General features: G+C 41.3%; 1 pseudogene; it reads left to right on the top strand.

Annotated features, from left to right (window-relative positions):
• The first annotated feature begins 12460 nt into the window (after positions 1 to 12460).
• LOC123331712 lies at positions 12461 to 14712 on the top strand (annotated as a pseudogene).
• Positions 14713 to 20866: the final 6154 nt, after the last annotated feature.

The raw sequence follows: 20866 nt of genomic DNA, 5'->3' as shown, positions 1-20866 counted from the left end.
TGGACAGGGACACACGTCCCCTGGAAGACACAGCACAAAAAATAAATCTATAGGCCAATATCACTGATGAACATAGATGCAAAAATCCTCAACAAAATTTTAGCAAACAGATTTCAGCAACACATCAAAAAGCTCATACACTATGATCAACTTGGGTTTATTCTAAGGTTGCAAGGATTCTTCAAAATATGCAAATCAATCAATGTGATACACCACATTAGCAAATTGAAAGATAAAAACCATACAATGTTGTAAAGTAAAAAAAAAAAAATTAAAAAAAAACCCCATATGATAATCTCAATAGATGTAGAAAAAGCCTTTGACAAAATTCAGCAACCATTTATGATGAAAATTCTTCAAAAAATGGGCATAGAATGAACCTACCATAACATAGTAAAGGCTATATATTATAAGCTTAAAGCAAACATTATTCTCAATGGTGAAAAACTGAAAGCATTCTTCCTAAGATGAGGAACAAGACAAGGATGTCCACTTTCACCAGTATTATTCAACATAGTTTTGGAAGTCCTAGTGACAGCAATCAGAGAAGAAAAAGAAATAAAAGGAATTCATATTGGAAAAGAAGAAGTAAAGCTCTCGCTGTTTGCTGATGATATGATACTGTACACAGAAAACCCTAAAGACAGTATCAGAAAATTACTAGAGCTAATCAGTGAATTTAGCAAAGTAGCAAGATACAAAATCAATACACAGAAATCACTTGCATTTCTATATACTAGCAATAGAAAATTAGAAAGAGAAATTAAAGAATCAATCTCATTCATCATTGAAACAGAAAGAAATACCTAGGAATAAACTTACCCAAGGAGACAAAAGAAGTGCACACAGAAAATCATAAGACACCAATGAAAGAAATCAAAGATGATAGAAACAGATGTTTCCTGGGTAGGAAGAATCCATATTGTGAAAATTGCTATACTACCAAACACAATCTACAGATTCAATGCAATCCCTATCAAATTATGAATGACATTATTCACAGAACTAGAACAAAAAATTTCACAACTCATATGGAAACACAAAAGACCCCAAGTAGCCAAAGCAGTCTTGAGAAAGCAATGGAGTTGGTGGAATCAACCTTCCTGACCTCAGATTATACTACAAATATACAGTCATTAAGACAGTATGGTACTGGCACAAAAACAGAAATATAGACCAATGGAACAAAATAGAAAGCCCAGAAATAAGCCCATGCACCTATGGGTACCTTATTTTTGCAAGGGAGGTAAGAATATACATTGGGGCAAAGACAGCTCTTCAATAAATGGTGCTGGGAAAACTTGACAGCTACATGTAAAAGAATGAAATTAGAACACTTCCTAACACCACACACAAAGATATACTCAAAATGTATTAAAGACCTAAATGTAAGACCAGAAACTATAAAACTCTTAGAGGAAAACATAGGCAGAACACTCGATGACATACATCAAAGCAAGATCCTCTATGAGCCACCTCCTAGAGTAATGGAAATAAAAGCAAAAGTAAACAACTGGGACCTGATTAAACTTAAATGCTTTTGCACAGCAAAGGAAACACTAAGCAAGTTGAAAAGACACCCCTCAAAGTGGGAGAAAATAATAACAAATGAAACAACTGACGAAGGATTAATTTACAAAATATACAAGCAGCTCATACAACTCAATACCAAAAAAACAAACAACCCAATCAAAAAGTTGGAAAAAAGACCTTAACAGACATTTCTCCAAAGAAGACATACAGGTGGCTAACAAACACATGAAAAGATGCTCAACATCCCTCATTATTAGAGAAATGCAAATCAACACTACAGTGAGATATCACCTTACACCAGTCAGAATGGCCATCATCAAAAAGGCTACAGACAATAAATGCAGGAGAGAGTGTGGAGAAAAGGGAACACTCTTGCATTGTTGTAATTGATATAGCTTCTATGGAAGACAGTATGGAGATTCTTTTAAAAACTAGTAATAAAACCACCGTATGACCCGGCAATCCCACTCCTAGGCATATACCCTGAAGAAACCAAAATTGAAAAAGACACAAGTATCCCATCGTTCATTGCAACCATTTACAATAGCTAGAACATGGAAGGAACCTAGACGTCCATCAAATGGATAAAGAAATTGTGGTAAACATACATAATGGAATATTAGTCAGCAGTAAAAAGGAATGCCTTTGAGTCAGTTCTAATTCTAATTTGGATGAACCTAGAACCTATTATATAGAGTGAAGTAAGTCAGAAAGAGAAAGAGAAATATCATATTTTAACATATGTGTGTGTGTGTGTGTATATATATATATATATACATACAGGATCTAGAAAAATGGTACTGAACAATTTATTTACAGGGCAGCAACTGAGAAACAGATAGAGATTAGAGTTTTGGACATGGGGGGAGGGGAGGAGAGGGTCAGATGTATGGAAAGAATAACACGGAAATGTATATAATCATGTGAAAAATAGATAGCCAATGGGAATTTGCTGTATGGCTCAGGAAACTCAAACAGGGGCTCTGTATTAACCTAGATGGGTGGGATGAGAAGGGAGATGGGAGGGAAGTTCAAAAGGGAGGGGATATATGTTTACCTATGGCTGATTCATGTAAGGGTTTGACAGAAAACAACAAAATTCTATAAAGCAATTATCCTTCAATAAAAAAAATAAATTAAAAAATGTGAAAAAAAGAAACCAAAAAACAACTACACTATGTAACCTATGGGAAGATGGTGAGAACTCTGGTAGGAAGTGCAACAAGAGAAAGGAGAGGGGGAACTTGGAGAAGTGGTTTTCCATTTTCAACTGGGTGGTTGGGGTCAGCTTTGTTGTGAAGCAGAGACTGAGTGAGGACTTGAGGGAGGTTTGGGAGCATGAGGATAACACTGTGGCTGGAACAGAGTGGGTGAAGAGAAGAGCAGCAAAATGGGGGGCCGAGAGCTGACAGGGAGTGGATGTGGAGGCCTCAGGGGACATGCTGAGGGCTTGTGCTCACAGTGAAGTGGGAGGTGGTGGAGGGTCCTGTGCATTGAATTGTGTCCCTCAGAAAAAAAATATAAAAGATTTTGAAGTCCCAACCCCTGGAGCCTTTGGATTGACTTGATTTGGAATTAGGGTTTTGCAGTTATAATTAGTTGAGGTCACACAGCATTACAGAGGACATAATCCAATGACTGTTATGTTTATAAGAAAGCCATGTGAACACACACACAGAAAGGCTGTGTGAAGACAGAGGAAGAGTTGGAGTGAAGCATCTACAAGGCAGAGAATGCCAGGCGCTGCAGGCCACCACCAGAAGCTATGAGAGAGGCCCGGAACTGACTCCCTCGGTGCCATCAGAAGGAATCAGCCCTGCCAACATCACAGTCTCAGACTCCTGGCCTCCTGAAATGTGAGAGAATAAATTTCTCTTGTCTGAAGGCATCTCCTTTGTGGTACTTTATGATGGAAGCCCTAGGAAACTCATACAATTATCAATAGAGTAGTGATATAATCTGACTGATATTTTTGATTCATGAAGTCCAGGTTCATATTATTTGTATTGTTTTACATACTTATTGATATTGATTTCATACATGAAAGACTTGCCTACTGAAAGGTCACAAAGTTCTCATCTGAGTCCTTAATTTTTTATCCTTTTAGCTTTTGCCTGTAGAGCTCTGAGCATTTGAACATAATCTTTGTGAATGTCTAAAGGTAAGTACACAAGGAAATGGAGGTTTGTTTTTCCACATACGGATATTCCACAACCATTTGTTCAACAAAAGACTATCCCACCTCCATTGAATTATCTAGACTCCTCTGCCGAATATCCACTAATCACATATATATGTCTGGAAATGCTTCTGGACTGTCAGTCCTGTCCCATGAATCTGCAGCTCCAGTACTGGACATGTAGAGTAAGTTATGAAATTAGGCTGTGTTAGTCTTTTCACATTGTGCAGAGCCACAATTGTTCGGGCTATTGTCAGGCTTCTCTTCTCACATAAATTTCAGTATCAGCTCATCAGGGATTTCTCTGGTTGTCCAGTGGTTGAGACTCTACTTGCCAATGCAGGGGACACAGGTTCAATCCCTGCTCCAGGAAGAGCCCACAAGGTGCAAGGCGACTAAGCCTAAGCACCACAACCCCTGAGCCTGTGCTCTAGAGCCTGCCAGCTGCAACTACTGAAGCCAGAGCGCCTGGAGCCTGTGCCCTGTAACAAGATAAGTCATTGCAATGATAAGCTTATCTGCTGCAACTAGAGCGTAGCCCCTACTCACCACAAATAGAAAAACCCCATGTGTGCAGCAGCAAAGACCCAGCCCAGCCAAAATTACATAAACAAACAAACAAATGAATATTTTTAAAAAAGAATCTGCCTCACAATGCAGGGGACATTGCTTTGATTTCTGGTCAGAGAACTAAGATCCTACGTGCAGTGGAGCAACTATCGAGACTGGGCATTGCGACTGGAGTGTCTGCGCACTGCAACAAAAGATCCTGTATGACACAGTTAAGTTTTCACATTCCCCAAATAAGACTCGATGCAGTGAAATAAAGAAAGAAAATATTTGTTTAAGAAATCAGGTCATCAATTTCTACAAAAATATTTGCTGGCATTTTGATGGACTCTACAGATGAGTTTGGGGATATTGAGCCCTGAACAGTATCAATTTTTCTCAGCAGACATGATTGAATAACATGCATGTGATCTATCTCTGCATTTTTAGGTCTTCTTCATTTTCTCCCATGGCTTTCACACACAAATTTGTGTGACAAATTTTCTTAAATGTATCCCAATGTTTCATAAAGGGCAAGGAGCTCTGTGTGTCTCAATCCAACTAGGAAAAGTGGTACTGCAAATGGGAAGTTATGAAGCCAGAAAAGATGCAGGCTGGATCACGTAGGACTTTTTAGGCCACTGAAAGGCTGTGGCTTCAACTCTGACTGAGAGGGAGCCAGCTGGAGGGTTTGGAAAGAAGTAATTACAGGACCTGACAGGTATTAAGGCAAACTAGCAGCTTCAGCAGTCCATGTATAGGGTGAAAGTAGCTGAATGATTCCAAGTTTGCTGACTAAATAAAGGAGAATCAGACGACAGTCGTATCCCCCTGGTGAACTGGCTTTACAATTCGGGGCCAGTTTGAGGAGCATTGTCTAGGAAGGGCAGTCCCCAGTGCCTCTTCTCAAGGCTTTGCCCTTTCCTCCAGCTATCCCTTGTAAACTCTCCCCTCCCGCTTTGGTGATTTACCCACAAAAACTCTCGTTTGTCTCCTTTTATACCATATGGTTGGTGGTTTCTTAGCTAAGAGCCAATTCCCTTAGCAAGAAAATTAAGTAATTCACAAAACTGTGGTACCTCAATTCAATAATAGTGAATAGTTTGCTATTGCAAGTGAAAAAAGGAACAAATCAACAACAACAACAAAAACCACCTTGGTTTAAGCCAAAGGGAGAATTTCTGGGTCTGTGTAACTATAAGGTACAGAGGTAGTTTCTGTCTTCAGGCAAGGCTGGATCCAGCATTTGGTTCCCTGAGATCTGCCTTCTTGCCCCAGCTCCCCCTCTGTCCCTTGCCAGCTTGCCTCCCGCACAGCTCCCAAACTGTCACTGGTTGGATGATATCAACACAGCTGGAGGAAAGTAGTGCTCCGTCTGGCCTGGTTTAGCCACCTGCCCACTCCTGGAATCAGAGGTGAAGTCAACTCTATCATAAACATATTGGGTGAGAGAAAAGGAAAGGGGTGACTTCCCAGGGTGACAGGAGGATACCAGAACCAAGAGAAGGAAAATGGACACCAGGTGATTAAATCCATTGATGTCCTCGATGGTGGTATACACTTTTCATCAAATTCAAAATCAATTTCTAATGTTATTTTTTAAAAGCGAGATAGGAAAGATTCTTCATTCATGGGAGCATGGGCCCTGCTGCAGACCCTCTTCTCAGCTTCTGTCCCCTGACTCTGGGGGTCCACATCCACTTCTTGGGGGAGTCCTCTTCCCAACGTTCCCTCACAAATCTTTGCGGAATTAAAGTTTCCAAGTAAGTGTTTTTTTCAAGGGGGAAATGGAGCAGACCATTATTTTCCAAAGCAAAATCATTTCAAAAGTCATGATTCTTTATGAAGATATTTAATCAACTTGGAAATCTAAATATTGATATTTTCCCCTAATGTCCAGTGATGACATTGGCAGTTAAGGGGTGCTCATTCTGGGAGGTTATACTCTGCACTGCCCCGCATGTTCATATGGTTGGAATGTACTGAAAGACAGGAATATGCCAGACCCAGAATTCTGCAATTTGCTTTCATCTCTTTCAGTACTAGTTCCCAGCTATCTGGTTTGCTCTCTGATTGTCATATGTTATTCCAGCAGGATGAACTCACCATGATTTTTACTCAACATTTCCCCCTGTATTTACATTCCACCAATTTTTCACAATGATAAACAATGCATTAAATAATACTGTGGCCGATTTTGCCTTGCTCATATATACAAAAGAAGGTCAAAGGATATGTGCATCTTAAAATGTAATAGAAAGTGCCAATCAAATGTCCAGATAGATTTTACTACCACTCTGATACTGTATAAGGGTCCTTGTTTTGGCTTCCAGTGGCTTCGTGGTGATCCAGTGGTATAGAGTCTGCCTGCCAATTGAGGGCACATAGGTTCAGTCCCCAGGCCAGGAAGATCCCACATGCCCAGGGCAACTAAGCTCTTGTGCCACAACTACTGAGCTCACCATGATCTAGAGTCCGTGTTCCTCGACAAGGGAAGCCTCTGTAATGAGAAACCTAAGAACAGCAATTAGAGAGTAGCCCCCTTTGGCTCCAAGTACAGAAAACCTGCACACAGTTAACAACATGTTGCACAGCCAAAAATAAGGAATCTTCATAAATAAAACTTTTAAAGACTCCCTGTTTCCAGCTATAGCCTTCTCAGACATTGAAGATTTCAGTTACTTACGTTCATCCTACACTAAGATATGCTCTGTTCCCACAGAGCCCATCTTAAAAAGTAAGACCAAAAGGATCAAACTGTTTCCAAGCAACTTAACAGGATTCGAGAATAAAGCTCAAGAATAAGTTTAGGAATAGAAAAATATCAAGCATGGAAGGGAAATCTGATATTGCTTCGCATCCAATCTAAAATTACCAGGAGGCAAAGAAGCAGGAAAGTCTTATCCATTAGGACAGAAATCAGTGTGTTGTTGTTCAGTCACTCAGTCATGTCTAACTCTTTGGGACCACATGGACCGCAGCCCTCCAGGCCTTCCTGTCCTTCACCATCTCCCGGAACTTGCTTAAACTCATGTCCATTCAGTCATGATACCATCCAACCATCTCATCATCTGTCGTTCCCTTCTCCTCCGGCCTTCAATCTTTCCCAGCATCAGTGTCTTTGCCAATGAGTTGGCTCTTCATATCAGGTGGCCAAAGTGTTGGATATTTCATCTTAACAGAAATCAGTTAAAATGCATAAACTGGAAAGGAAGAAATAAATGTGCATTTATTTACAGACAAAATGATTGTCTTAAGTAGGAAGTTCAATGGGATCTACAAAAGAGCTATTACAATTAATTAGTGAGTTTATCAAGGTTTCAGGATACAAGGATACTCTTGAGAGTGCCTTGGACTGCAGGGAGATCAAAGTAGTCAATTCCAAAGGAAATTAGTCCTGAATATTCATCGGAAGTACTGATACTGAAGCAGAAGCTTCAACACTTTGGCCAGCATATGCAAAAAAGCTGACTCATTAGAAAAGACCATGATGCTGAAAAAGATTGAAGGCAAAAGGAGAAGGGGACCATAGAAGATGAGATGGTTAGATAGCACCAGCAACTCAGTGGACATGAATTTGAGCAAATTCCAGGAGACAGTGGGTCTCAGAGCCTGGTGTGCTACAGTCCATGGACAAAGAGTCGACTGGACACAACTTAAGAGACTGAAAAACAACAACATTCTGGTATTTTATGTATAAATGTAACTATAAAACTGAGAAAATATTCCAAAATCAATACTGAATGGCAGTACACAACTTTCTTATTCTCCCACTTCTTTTTCTTTTAATTCACTCATGATCATTTATTGTCTGTAGTGAGTTCCAGGCACACAATGAATATGAAAGAATCAGAGAAGTATTGTGCTCAAACACATAATAATATATATAAACTGATACACGCAGAGACCATGGAAATGTCCTGCTGATGGTATAAATCAAGAACCGTGCCAGAAATCCAGGAGGAAGAATACCTCTCCTTGGGGATGCTGGGAAGGTTGCAGTAGAGGTGATGTTTGAGTCTTTTTAAAAAATTTTCTGTTTATTTATTTTACTTTATAATATTGTATTGGTTTTGCCATACATTGACTTGAATCTGCCATGGGTGTACATGTGTTCCCCATCCTGAACCCCCCTCCCACCTCCCTCCACATCCCATCCCTCTGGGTCATCCCAGTGCACCAGCCCCAAGAACCCTGTATCATGCTTCAAACCTGGACTGGTGATTCGTTTCACATATGATAATTTACATATTTCAATGCCCTTCTCCCATATCATACCACCCTCGCCCTCTCCCACAGAGTCCAAAAGACTGTTCAATACATCTGTGTCTCTTTTGCTGTCTTGCATACAGGGTTATAGTTACCAACTTTCTAAATGACATATATATGCATTAGTATACTGTATTGATATTTTTCTTTCTGGCTTACTTCACTCTGTATAATAGGCTCCAGTTTCAACCGCTTCATTAGAACTGATTCAAATGTATTCTTTATAATGGTTGAGTAATATTCCATTGTGTATATGTACCACAGCTTTCTTATCCATTCATCTGCTGATGGAGATCTAGGTTGATTCCATGTCCTGGCTATTATAAACAGTGCTGCCATGGACATTGGGATACACGTGTCTCTTTCACAGAAGGAAAGAAATCTTAAAAATTAGGGCAGAAATAAATGCTAAAGAAAAATAGGAGACCATAGCAAAAATCAACAAAACCAAAAGCTGGTTCTTTGAAAAGTTAAATAAAATTGACAAACCATTAGCCAGACTCATCAAGAAACAAAGGGAGAAAAATAAAATCAACAAAATTAGAAATGAAAATGGAGAGATCACAGCAGACAACACAGAAATACAAAGGATCGTAAGAGACTACTATCAGCAACTATATGCAAATAAAATGGACAACTTGGAAGAAATGGACAAATTCTTAGAAAAGTACAACTTTCCAAAATTGAACCAGGAAGAAATAGAAAATCTTAACAGACCCATCACAAACATGGAAATTGAAACTGTAATCAGAAATCTTCCAACAAACAAAAGCCCAGGACCAGATGGCTTCACATCTGAATTCTACCAAAAATTTAGAGAAGAGCTAACACCTATCCTACTCAAACTCTTCCAGAAAATTGCAGAGGAAGGTAAACTTCCAAACTCATTCTATGAGGCCACCATCACCCTAATACCTAAACCTGACAAAGATCCCACAAAAAAAGAGAACTACAGGCCAATATCACTGATGAACATAGATGCAAAAATCCTTAACAAAATTCTAGCAATCAGAATCCAACAATATATTAAAAAGATCATACATCATGACTGAGTGTGCTTTATTCCAGGGATGCAAGGATTCTTCAATATCTGCAAATTAATCAATGTAATACACCATATTAACAAATTGAAACATAAAAACCATATGATTATCTCAATAGATGCAGAGAAAGCCTTTGACAAAATTCAACACCCATTTATGATAAAAACCCTCCAGAAAGCAGGAATAGAAGGAACATACCTCAACATAATAAAAGCTATATGTGACAAACCCACAGCAAACATTATCCTCAATGGTGAAAAATTGAAAGCATTTCCCTTAAAGTCAGGAACAAGACAAGGTGGCCACTCTCACCACTACTATTCAACATAGTTTTGGAAGTTTTGGCCACAGCAATCAGAGCAGGAAAAGAAATAAAAGGAATTCAGATTGAAATAGAAGAAGTCTCACTGTTTGCAGATGACATGATCCTCTACATAGAAAACCCTAAAGACTCCACCAGAAAATTACCAGAGCTAATCAACAAATACAGTAAAGTTGCAGGATATAAAATTAACACAGAGAAATCCCTTGCATTCCTATACACTAACAATGAGAAACCATTGCTACCCAAAGCAATCTATAGATTCAATGCAATCCCTATCAAGCTACCAATGCCATTTTTCAGAGAACTAGAAAAAAAATAATTTCACAATTTGTATGGAAATACAAGAAACCTTGGATAGCCAAAGCAATCTTGAGAAAGAAGAATGGAACTGGAGGAATCAACCTGCCTGACTTCAGTCTCTACTATAAAGCCACAGTCATAAAGACAGTATGGTACTGGCACAAAGACAGAAATGTAGATCAATGGAACAAAATAGAAAGCCCAGAGATAAATCCACACACCTATGGACACCTTATCTTTGACATAGGAGACAAGAATATACAATGGCATAAAGACAATCTCTTTAACAAGTGGTGCTGGGAAAACTGGTCAACCACTTGTAAAAGAATGAAACTAGAGCACTTTATAACACCATACACAAAAATAAACTCAAAATGGATTAAAGATCTAAATGTAAGATCAGAAACTATTAAACTCCTAGAGGAAAACATAGGCAAAACACTCTCCAACATAAACCACAGCAGGATCTTCTATGACCCACCTCCCAGAATATCAGAAATAAAAGCAAAAATAAACAAATGGAACCTAATTAAAATTAAAAGCTTCTGCACAACAAAGGAAACTATTCTCCCACTTCTTACACTGTCTTCACTTATGTTGTACTCCTTGAATACCTGGATTGCAGAACCTCTCCTCCTACTGAAAGATAAATGCAGTATGAGGAAGTGCAGAAGATAAAAGTAAAGTCAGAGACAGCTCAGTTTTACTTTCTGCAGTTAACAATCACCAAACAAACTATGTGGACCCTGAGCCCCCAAGCAACACCACAGGCACAAGATGAAGCCCAATGAAACTGCTGCAGAAAGCAATGCCCTGGGGAAGGACACTTGAGGCTAGGTTTAAGGCCCTTTTCCGTGCTGAGGCTTAGCAAAAAGGCGGGGGTGGGGGGGGGCACAAAGTGCTGCAAGGTCCACATCACCAGGGAAAGCTGGTTCAGACAGAAGGCTATGGACGTCTGGAGGAGGCTATGGTCTTCAGCAGGCAATTGGCTAAAAGGGAGGTAACATGAAATTCAAGTCTCCGTGGAGGAAAAGAGAAGCATGTCCTCCCTCTGTCCCTGCACACCAATAAGCCCAGAGCACCACACTTCTCCTTTAGGCTTAACCCGCCATTTGTCTCCTCCTGGGCCGAGACTGGCCTTGGCCACCACTCACCACGCCCTCCCGGGCCCTGCCCCCCTTTAGAACTGACAGAACCAACATGTGGCCATTAACACTGAGCTCCTTCTGAACTGGTGCTCGCAGTGGAGTACTTTGAGACAGGAAGTTGCAGGCGATCTTTGTCTGAGTGAGCGATGCAAAAGGCACAGTGAGGCTGCTGGTGGAGATACGGTTAAGGCACTATCCACACTAGTCATTTTGCCTGTACTTCAGGCTCCTTGCTCGCGGAGAACCGCCTTCTCCCACAAGGCCGCTGTCAGACACCCTGGATATCACCGCCTGACCCTCTGGATCCCTTCAGGTTGCTTTTCTTCACCATCATCCCTAGGCAGCTAGACCACCCCTGACCCATACCATCCAGGCCCCCAGAGTACCCTCCTCCTACACTTTAGGCCCTGCCACCTGCAACCCCCCAAACCACCCCTAGCCCACACCCCGACCCCCAAGGCTGCCCAGCCAACCGGGGCTCCTGGAATAGGATACAACTGGAGAGGTCGGTTACTCAGAACTCTGGCTCTGGGTCCAGCATCTCCACGAGGCCCAGGAGCGTGGGGTGCCCCCAGGATCTGTGGAATGTCACTGGCTGCACCATCTGACTCTCCTGCAGCACTGGGGCCTCTGGGTTCAGCCAGATTGCCAGAGCCACCAGGGACTTAAGGACTGACAGCGTCACCAGGGCCATCTCGGCCACCAGTACCACCTGGCATGCTGTGGTCGTCACGTGATGTGCCCACTGAAAAGGCCATGGCAACTGCATCTTCATCAGCTGCCCTCATGGCTCCTTCACTGTGTGCCTCGAACCCTCCCTACAGAACCCAGCCCTGTAGAACTAGCAAGGCAACTCAGCATCAGCAGAGTGCCTGCGCAAATTAATCTTGGTCTTACCTCACGATTGGTTCCCACTGACAATGGGTGTCTGCTGCTGAAGCTTCACGTGTTCACGTGCCGTGTCGCCCCAATGTGCATGCAGAGACACACCCACGTTGTCTGTGCCCTCTAAGTCTGTCTTTCCTAAGGCCCAGAAACCTGATAAATGGCTTAGCTGTCGTGGGGCCTCTGGGTGGCGCTACACCCTTAGTGTGGGAGCAGCTCCTCAGTGCGCATGCCCAAACAGACCCTGCCCCACTCCTCAGTGCACCCGACTATTTCTGGTCTGAGCCTGCAAACCCCAAGAGAACCCCAGTCCCTGTGCACCTCCAAGACTGCGCTATTGCCAACCTGGCCATGCTCACGGGTGAGCATCCTGCTGAGTGCAGGTCCTTGTCATTGATTTCTGGAGGGGAGTCGGGTACCCTGGGTCAGGGCCAGTGTGTCCATCTGGTGTCCCACACGTAGCTCATGTGTGTGTATGTGCTTCTATGTGCGTGAGCGCATGGGCAGGTACATGCACATGGGTGTGTGAGATGTGTGTCCGTGTGTCTGCCCAAGAGAGAGTGCCCATGCACAGGTGCCAGTGCATGGGCATGTGCCTGTGTGTGTGTGAGACAGCGTGTACACAGGTGCATGCACATAGGGGGTGTGCATGTGTGTGCAGGTGCTTTCACATGGTCATGGGCATGTGTTTGAAAGAGAAAGCAAGCACATGCTCAGGTGTTGCACATTGATGTGTCTGTGTGTGTGTGTTAGAGTTTGTCATCAGGTGCATGAACATGTGTGTGTGCACGAGAGAGAGTGCATGGTTCAGGTGCATGTATGTGGGCATGTGTGTATGTGTGTGTGGCACATATGCAGGGCCCCACCCTGGACGCATGAAGCCAGGGATTCAGAGCAGGCTATGCCTGCTCACCTGGGGAGGGAAGCGGGGACTGCTGTTGGACTCATTGGGGATGTCATGGGGATGTCATGGGGCTCTGGGCACACAGACCACAGGGACTCTAGACTGTGGGCTTCCTATAGCCCCCCAGAAGCATGGGAGGGACTGGCTGGACCCAAGGGCTGCAGGAGGAGCAGTGACCCCCGGGACATCCCCAGTCTCTTGGCCCTCTGCTGACACAGCCTTCGTGGGTTCACCCTCCCCAGGAACAAAGTCGTGGGGCTCTCTGGGGGCCTGGAGGAGTCAAGTCAATAGGAAAGGTACAGCTGAGGGTGACAGCAGGACTGGAGTAAGTGTTTATCTCTTTCCCTATAGCCCTCTGCCCACAAGTCAGCAGGGTCAGCTGACGCATTACAGTGGGGATCTTGGGCTGCCTACCTGGCCTGCTCATGCTGGCCCCCACCCTGCCCTCTGGGATGGGCACCACCACTGCAGGGACCTGAGGTGGGCACCCACCTGGGTGTGGCTCCTACATGAGAGCTTCAGGCTGATGCCTTTTCCACATCTCAAATCCTCCATGTGGCAGGTTCACTGAACCCCGCGTGTCTGTCATGTCCAGTCCCGAGATGGCTGAGGGGGCCCTTGAAGGGCTTCCCTCACACCCTGACATGGGCTGGACGGGTGAGGCTGGGTGAGGGCCGGGGTCCAGTGGGGACACCCTTACTGTGCTAAAAGCCGCTGCAAACATAGCAATAAAGATGTCATTTCTGGCCTGGCTGGGGAGCTCTGTGTGGTTGGTCCCCCTCTGCCACCCTGCTGTCCTAAGATGCTTTCCCTCCTTCCCTCAGAGGATCTCCTCCTTCCAGCTCAAATGCAACCCACTCAAGGAGCCTCTCGACTTCATCAAAGTACTCAAGTGGAATGCTTCTATCTTTGCCTTTGCTACCTGAGGAGGTTGTAAGGGCAAAACAGAAATTCAAGGGTCTTGTGCCTGAAGACTAGAGACAAGAACGACTCTAGACTCTCTAGAGTCTCTTTCTGAGACTAGAACAATTCCAGCTACTTTTGGTTATCCATTCACCTTGGATGAAGCATTGTTTCAGACGCCTCGAGGTGTAAATGTCTGTAATGTCGATTGGTAAAATTATGTCCTTATTGGAGATTACTCTTTCGCATAGTTCTGTGTTACTTTTGCAGTCTTTGTCTTCCTGTACTGCATTGCTGCTCTTCTGCTCTATGTTGGTTAAAAAAACCTGCATCATGATAGTTGAAAGCTTTCCATGACTGACTTTGTAATTCCTATTGTTGCCACTTTTTGTGGTTGGTGTGCACTTCAGCTTGGGTTAAAGCTCTTAAAGATACTAAAATAGCTACCAGTCACTATATTGTCCAGGAACTTAAGCCTTGTAATCTTCATGAAGTGATGTGTCATTTTGTCTGTGACTAATATGGGATGCCTAAATGTATCTGTGATCTTTGGCTTTCTGAATATGCTACTTTGGGGAGGAAATGCATGGTTTGTGTACAAGGAGACCAGCTTTCACAGTCCACCAAATAATTCTACTTCTCAAGCAGGTATTCCTCCTCCAACTGGAATATAATTGAAGGGAGAAGTCCAATCTATGAAATAAGTGTCTATACCATGACCTGTTGTCAACATCTTAAGAGCACTTTTTGTTTCTAAAAAAAGTAATGGTTTTTTCAATAAATTGACGGGTTTAAAATTTTTCTGCCTTTTTTACATAAAATTTGTGCCTTTCCTACAAATTCAAGATGTAAACATATTCTCACATGTGAATTTGAAAATTCAGGGACCTATTATGAGATGATATGCATTTTTAAATGAACAGTAAATTCTTCACTACATTGTTTTCCCTCCAAAGTGTTTACACCTTAAGCCTTAATGTATATCTTCACTCAGAAAACAGTTTTATTGTCATATCATAATAGTAAGAAAATCTCTATTGGAACATACACTCAGTTCAGTCTCTCAGTCATGTCTGACTCTTTGCAACCCCATGGACTGCAACATGCCAGGCCTCCCTGTCCATCACCAACTCTGGGAGTCTACCCAAACTCATGTCCATTGAGTTGGTGATGCCATCCAACCATCTCATCCTCTGTCGGCCCCTTGTCCTCCCACCTTCAATCTTTCCCAGCATCAGGGTCTTTTCCAGTGAGTCAGTTCTTCACATCAGGTGGCCAAAGTATTGGAATTTCAGCTTCAACATCAGTCCTTCCAATGAATATTCAGGACTGATATTCTTTAGGATGGACTAGTTGGATCTCTTTGCAGTCCAAGGGATTCTCAAGAGTCTTCTCCAACACCACAGTTCAAAAGCATCAATTCTTTGGTGTTCAGCTTTGTTTATAGCCCAACTCTCATATCCATACACAACTACTGGAAAGACCATAGCCTTGACTAAACAGACCTTTGTTGGCAAAGTAATGTCTCTGCTTTTTAATGTGTTATCTAGGTTGGTCATAGCTTTTCTTCCAAGGAGGAAGAGTCTTTGGATTTCATGGCTGCAGTCACCATCTGCAGTGATTTTGCAGCCCAAGAAAATAAAGTCTCTCACTGTTTGTATTGTTTCCCCATCTATTTGCTATGAAGTGATGGGACCAGATGCCATTATCTTAGTTTTCTGAATGTTGAGTTTTCAGCCACCTTTTTCACTCTCCTCTTTCACTTTCATCAAGAGGCTCTTTAGTTCTTCTGTCTGCCATAAGGGTGGTGTCATCTGCATTTCTCAGGGTATTGATATTTCTCCTGGCAATCTTGATTCCAGCTTGTGCTTCCTCCAGCCCAGTGTTTTTCCTGATGTACTCTGCATATAAGTTCAATAAGCAGGGTGAAAACATACAGCTTTGAGATAATCCTTTTCCTATTTGGACCCAGTCTGTTTCCATGTCCAGTTCTAACTGTTGCTTCCTGACCTGCATACAGATTTCTCAGGAGGCAGGTCAGGTGGTCTAGTATTCCCATCTCTTTCAGAATTTTCCACAGTTTATTGTGATCCACACAGTCAAAAGCTTGGGCATAGTCAATAAAGCAGAAATAGATATTTTTCTGGAACTCTCTTGCTTTCTCTAGATCCAATGGATGTTGGCAGTTTGATCTCTGGTTCCTCTGCCTTTTCTAAAATTACCTTGAACATCTGGAAGTTCATGGTTCATGTACTGTTGAAACCTGGCTTGGAGAGTTTTGAGCATTTCTTTGCTAGCATGTGAGATGAGTGCAATTGTGCAGTAGTTTGAACATTCTTTGACATTGCCTTTCTTAGGGATTAGAATGAAAACTGACCTTTTCCAGTCCTGTGGCCACAGCTAAAATTTCCAAATTTGCTGGCATATTGAGTTCAGCACTTTCATAGCATCATCTTTTAGGATTTGAAATAGCTCAACTGGAATTCCATCACCTGCACTAGCTTTGTTCATAGTGATGCTTCCTAAGGCCCACTTGACTTTGCATTCCAGGATGTCTGGCTCTAGGTGAGTGATCACACCATTGTGATTATCTGGGTCTTGAAGATCATTTTTGTACAGTTCTTCTGTGTATTCTTGCCACCTCTTCTTCTTTTTTTTTTAAATTTAATTCTATTTTTTAACTTTACAATATTGTATTGGTTTTGCCATATATCGAAATGAATCCGCCACAGGTATACATGTGTTCCCCATCCTGAACCCTCCTCCCTCCTCCCTCCCCATACCATCCCTCTGGGTCGTCCCAGTGCACCAGCCCCAAGCATCCAGTATCGTGCATTGAACCTGGACTGGCGACTCGTTTCATATATGATATTATACATATTTCAATGCCATTGTCCCAAATCATCCCACCCTCTCCCTCTCCCACAGAGTCCATAAGACTGTTCTATACATCAGTGTCTCTTTTGCTGTCTCGTATACAGGGTTATTGTTACCATCTTTCTAAATTCCATATATATGCATTAGTATACTGTATTGGTGTTTTTCTTTCTGGCTTACTTCACTGTGTATAATAGGCTCCAGTTTCATCCACCTCATTAGAACTGATTCAAATGTATTCTTTTTAATGGCAGAGTAATACTCCATTGTGTATATGTACCACAGCTTTCTTATCCATTCATCTGTTGATGGACATCTAGGTTGCTTCCATGTCCTGGCTATTATAAACAGTGCTGCGATGAACATTGGGGTACACGTGTCTCTTTCCCTTCTGGTTTCCTCAGTGTGTATGCCCAGCAGTGGAATTGCTGGATCATAAGGCAGTTCTATTTCCAGTTTTTTAAGGAATCTCCACACTGTTCTCCATAGTGGCTGTACTAGTTCACATTCCCACCAACAGTGTAAGAGGGTTCCCTTTTCTCCACACCCTCTCCAGCAGCCATTCTGACTGGTGTGAAATGGTACCTCATAGTGGTTTTGATTTGCATTTCTCTGATAATGAGTGATGTTGAGCATCTTTTCATGTGTTTGTTAGCCATCTGTATGTCTTCTTTGGAGAAATGTCTATTTAGTTCTTTGGCCCATTTTTTGATTGGGTCATTTATTTTTGTGGAATTGAGCTGTAGGAGTTGCTTGTATATTTTTGAGATTAGTTGTTTGTCAGTTGCTTCATTTGCTATTATTTTCTCCCATTCTGAAGGCTGTCTTTTCACCTTGCTTATAGTTTCCTTTGTTGTGCAGAAGCTTTTAAGTTTAATTAGGTCCCATTTGTTTATTTTTGCTTTTATTTCCAATATTCTGGGAGGTGGGTCATAGAGGATCCTGCTGTGATGTATGTCGGAGCGTGTTTTGCCTATGTTCTCCTCTAGGAGTGTTATAGTTTCTGGTCTTATGTTTAGATCTTTAATCCATTTTGAGTTTATTTTTGTGTATGGTGTTAGAAAGTGCTCTAGTTTCATTCTTTTACAAGTGGTTGACCAGTTTTCCCAGCACCACTTGTTAAAGAGATTGTCTTTAATCCATTGTATATTCTTGCCTCCTTTGTCAAAGATAAGGTGTCCATATGTGCGTGGATTTATCTCTGGGCTTTCTATTTTGTTCCATTGATCTATATTTCTGTCTTTGTGCCAGTACCATACTGTCTTGATGACTGTGGCTTTGTAGTAGAGCCTGAAGTCAGGCAGGTTGATTCCTCCAGTTCCATTCTTCTTTCTCAAGATCGCTTTGGCTATTCGAGGTTTTTTGTATTTCCATACAAATTGTGAAATTATTTGTTCCAGCTCTGTGAAGAATGCTGTTGGTAGCTTGATAGGGATTGCATTGAATCTATAGATTGCTTTGGGTAGTATACTCATTTTCACTGTATTGATTCTTCCAATCCATGAACATGGTATATTTCTCCATCTGTTAGTGTCCTCTTTGATTTCTTTCACCAGTGTTTTGTAGTTTTCTATATATAGGTCTTTAGTTTCTTTAGGTAGATATATTCCTAAGTATTTTATTCTTTCCGTTGCAATGGTGGATGGAATTGTTTCCTTAATTTCTCTTTCTGTTTTCTCATTATTAGTGTATAGGAATGCAAGGGATTTCTGTGTGTTGATTTTATATCCTGCAACTTTACTATAGTCATTGATTAGTTCCAGTAATTTTCTGGTGGAGTCTTTAGGGTTTTCTATGTAGAGGATCATGTCATCTGCAAACAGTGAGAGTTTTACTTCTTCTTTTCCGATATGGATTCCTTTTATTTCTTTTTCTGCTCTGATTGCTGTGGCCAAAACTTCCAAAACTATGTTGAATAGTAATGGTGAAAGTGGGCACCCTTGTCTTTTTCCTGACGTTAGAGGAAATGCTTTCAATTTTTCACCATTGAGGATAACGTTTGCTGTGGGTTTGTCATATATAGCTTTTATTATGTTGAGGTATGTTCCTTCTATTCCTGCTTTCTGGAGGGTTTTTATCATAAATGGATGTTGAATTTTGTCAAAGGCTTTCTCTGTATCTATTGAGATAATCATATGGCTTTTATTTTTCAATTTGTTAATGTGGTGTATTACATTGATTGATTTGCAGATATTGAAGAATCCTTGCATCCCTGGGATAAAGCCCACTTGGTCATGGTGTATGATCTTTTTAATGTGTTGTTGGATTCTGATTACTAGAATTTTGTTAAGGATTTTTGCATCTATGTTCATCAGTGATATTGGCCTGTAGTTTTCTTTTTATGTGGGATCTTTGTCAGGTTTAGGTATTAGGGTGATGGTGGCCTCATAGAATGAGTTTGGAAGTTTACCTTCCTCTGCAATTTTCTGGAAGAGTTTGAGTAGGATAGGTGTTAGCTCTTCTCTAAATTTTTGGTAGAATTCAGCTGTGAAGCCGTCTGGACCTGGGCTTTTGTTTGCTGGAAGATTTCTGATTACAGTTTCAATTTCCATGTTTGTGATGGGTCTGTTAAGATTTTCTATTTCTTCCTGGTTCAATTTTGGAAAGTTGTACTTTTCTAAGAATTTGTCCATTTCTTCCAAGTTGTCCATTTTATTGGCATATAATTGCTGATAGTCATCTTATGATCCTTTGTATTTCTGTGTTGTCTGTTGTGATCTCTCCACTTTCATTTCTAATTTTATTGATTTGATTTTTCTCCCTTTGTTTCTTGATGAGTCTGGCTAACGGTTTGTCAATTTTATTAATCCTTTCAAAGAACCAGCTTTTGGCTTTGTTGATTTTTGCTATGGTCTCTTTTGTTTCTTTTGCATTTATTTCTGCCCTAATTTTTAAGATTTCTTTCCTTGTACTAACCCTGGGGTCCTTCATTTCTTCATTTTCTAGTTGCTTTAGGTGTAGAGTTAGGTTATTTATTTGACTTTTTTCTTGTTTCTTGAGGTATGCCTGTATTGCTATGAACTTTCCCCTTAAGACTGCTTTTACAGTGTCCCACAGGTTTTGGGTTGTTGTGTTTTCATTTTCATTCATTTCTATACAAATTTTTATTTCTTTTTTGATTCCTTCTGTGATTTGTTGGTTATTCAGCAGCGTGTTGTTCAGCTTCCATATGTTGGAATTTTTAATAGTTTTTCTCCTGTAGTTGAGATCTAATCTTACTGCATTGTGGTCAGAAAAGATGCTTGGGATGATTTCTATTTTTTTGAATTTACCAAGGCTAGATTTATGTCCCAGGATGTGATCTATCCTGGAGAAGGTTCCATGTGTGCCTGAGAAAAAGGTGAAATTCATTGTTTTGGGATGAAATGTCCTATAGATATCAATTAGGTCTAACTGGTCTATTGCATCATTTAAAGTTTGTGTTTCCTTGTTAATTTTCTGTTTAGTTGATCTATCCATAGGTGTGAGTGGGGTATTAAAGTCTCCCACTATTATTGTTATTGTTAATTTCTCCTTTCATACTTGTTAGCCTTTGTCTTACATATTGCGGTGCTCCCATGTTGGGTGCATATATATTTATAATTGTTATATCTTCATCTTGGATTGATCCTTTGATCATTATGCAGTTACCATCTTTGTCTCTTTTCACAGCCTTTGTTTTAAAGTCTATTATATCTATATGAGTATTGCTACTCCTGCTTTCTTTTGGTCTCTATTTGCATGGAAAATCTTTTTCCAGCCCTTCACTTTCAGTCTGTATGTGTCCCCTGTTTTGAGGTGGGTCTCTTGTAGACAACATATGTAGGGGTCTTGTTTTTGTATCCATTCAGCCAGTCTTTGTCTTTTGGTTGGGGCATTCAACCCATTTACGTTTAAGGTAAATTATTGATAAGTATGATCCCGTTGCCATTTACTTTACTGTTTTGGGTTCGAATTTATACATCGTTTTTG

The sequence above is a fragment of the Bubalus bubalis genome, chromosome X, assembly GCF_019923935.1.
Source record: "Bubalus bubalis isolate 160015118507 breed Murrah chromosome X, NDDB_SH_1, whole genome shotgun sequence".
Classification (NCBI taxonomy): domain Eukaryota; kingdom Metazoa; phylum Chordata; class Mammalia; order Artiodactyla; family Bovidae; genus Bubalus; species Bubalus bubalis.
The sequence above is the reverse complement of the archived record's forward strand: the minus strand, read 5'-3'. Positions and strand labels throughout refer to the sequence as shown.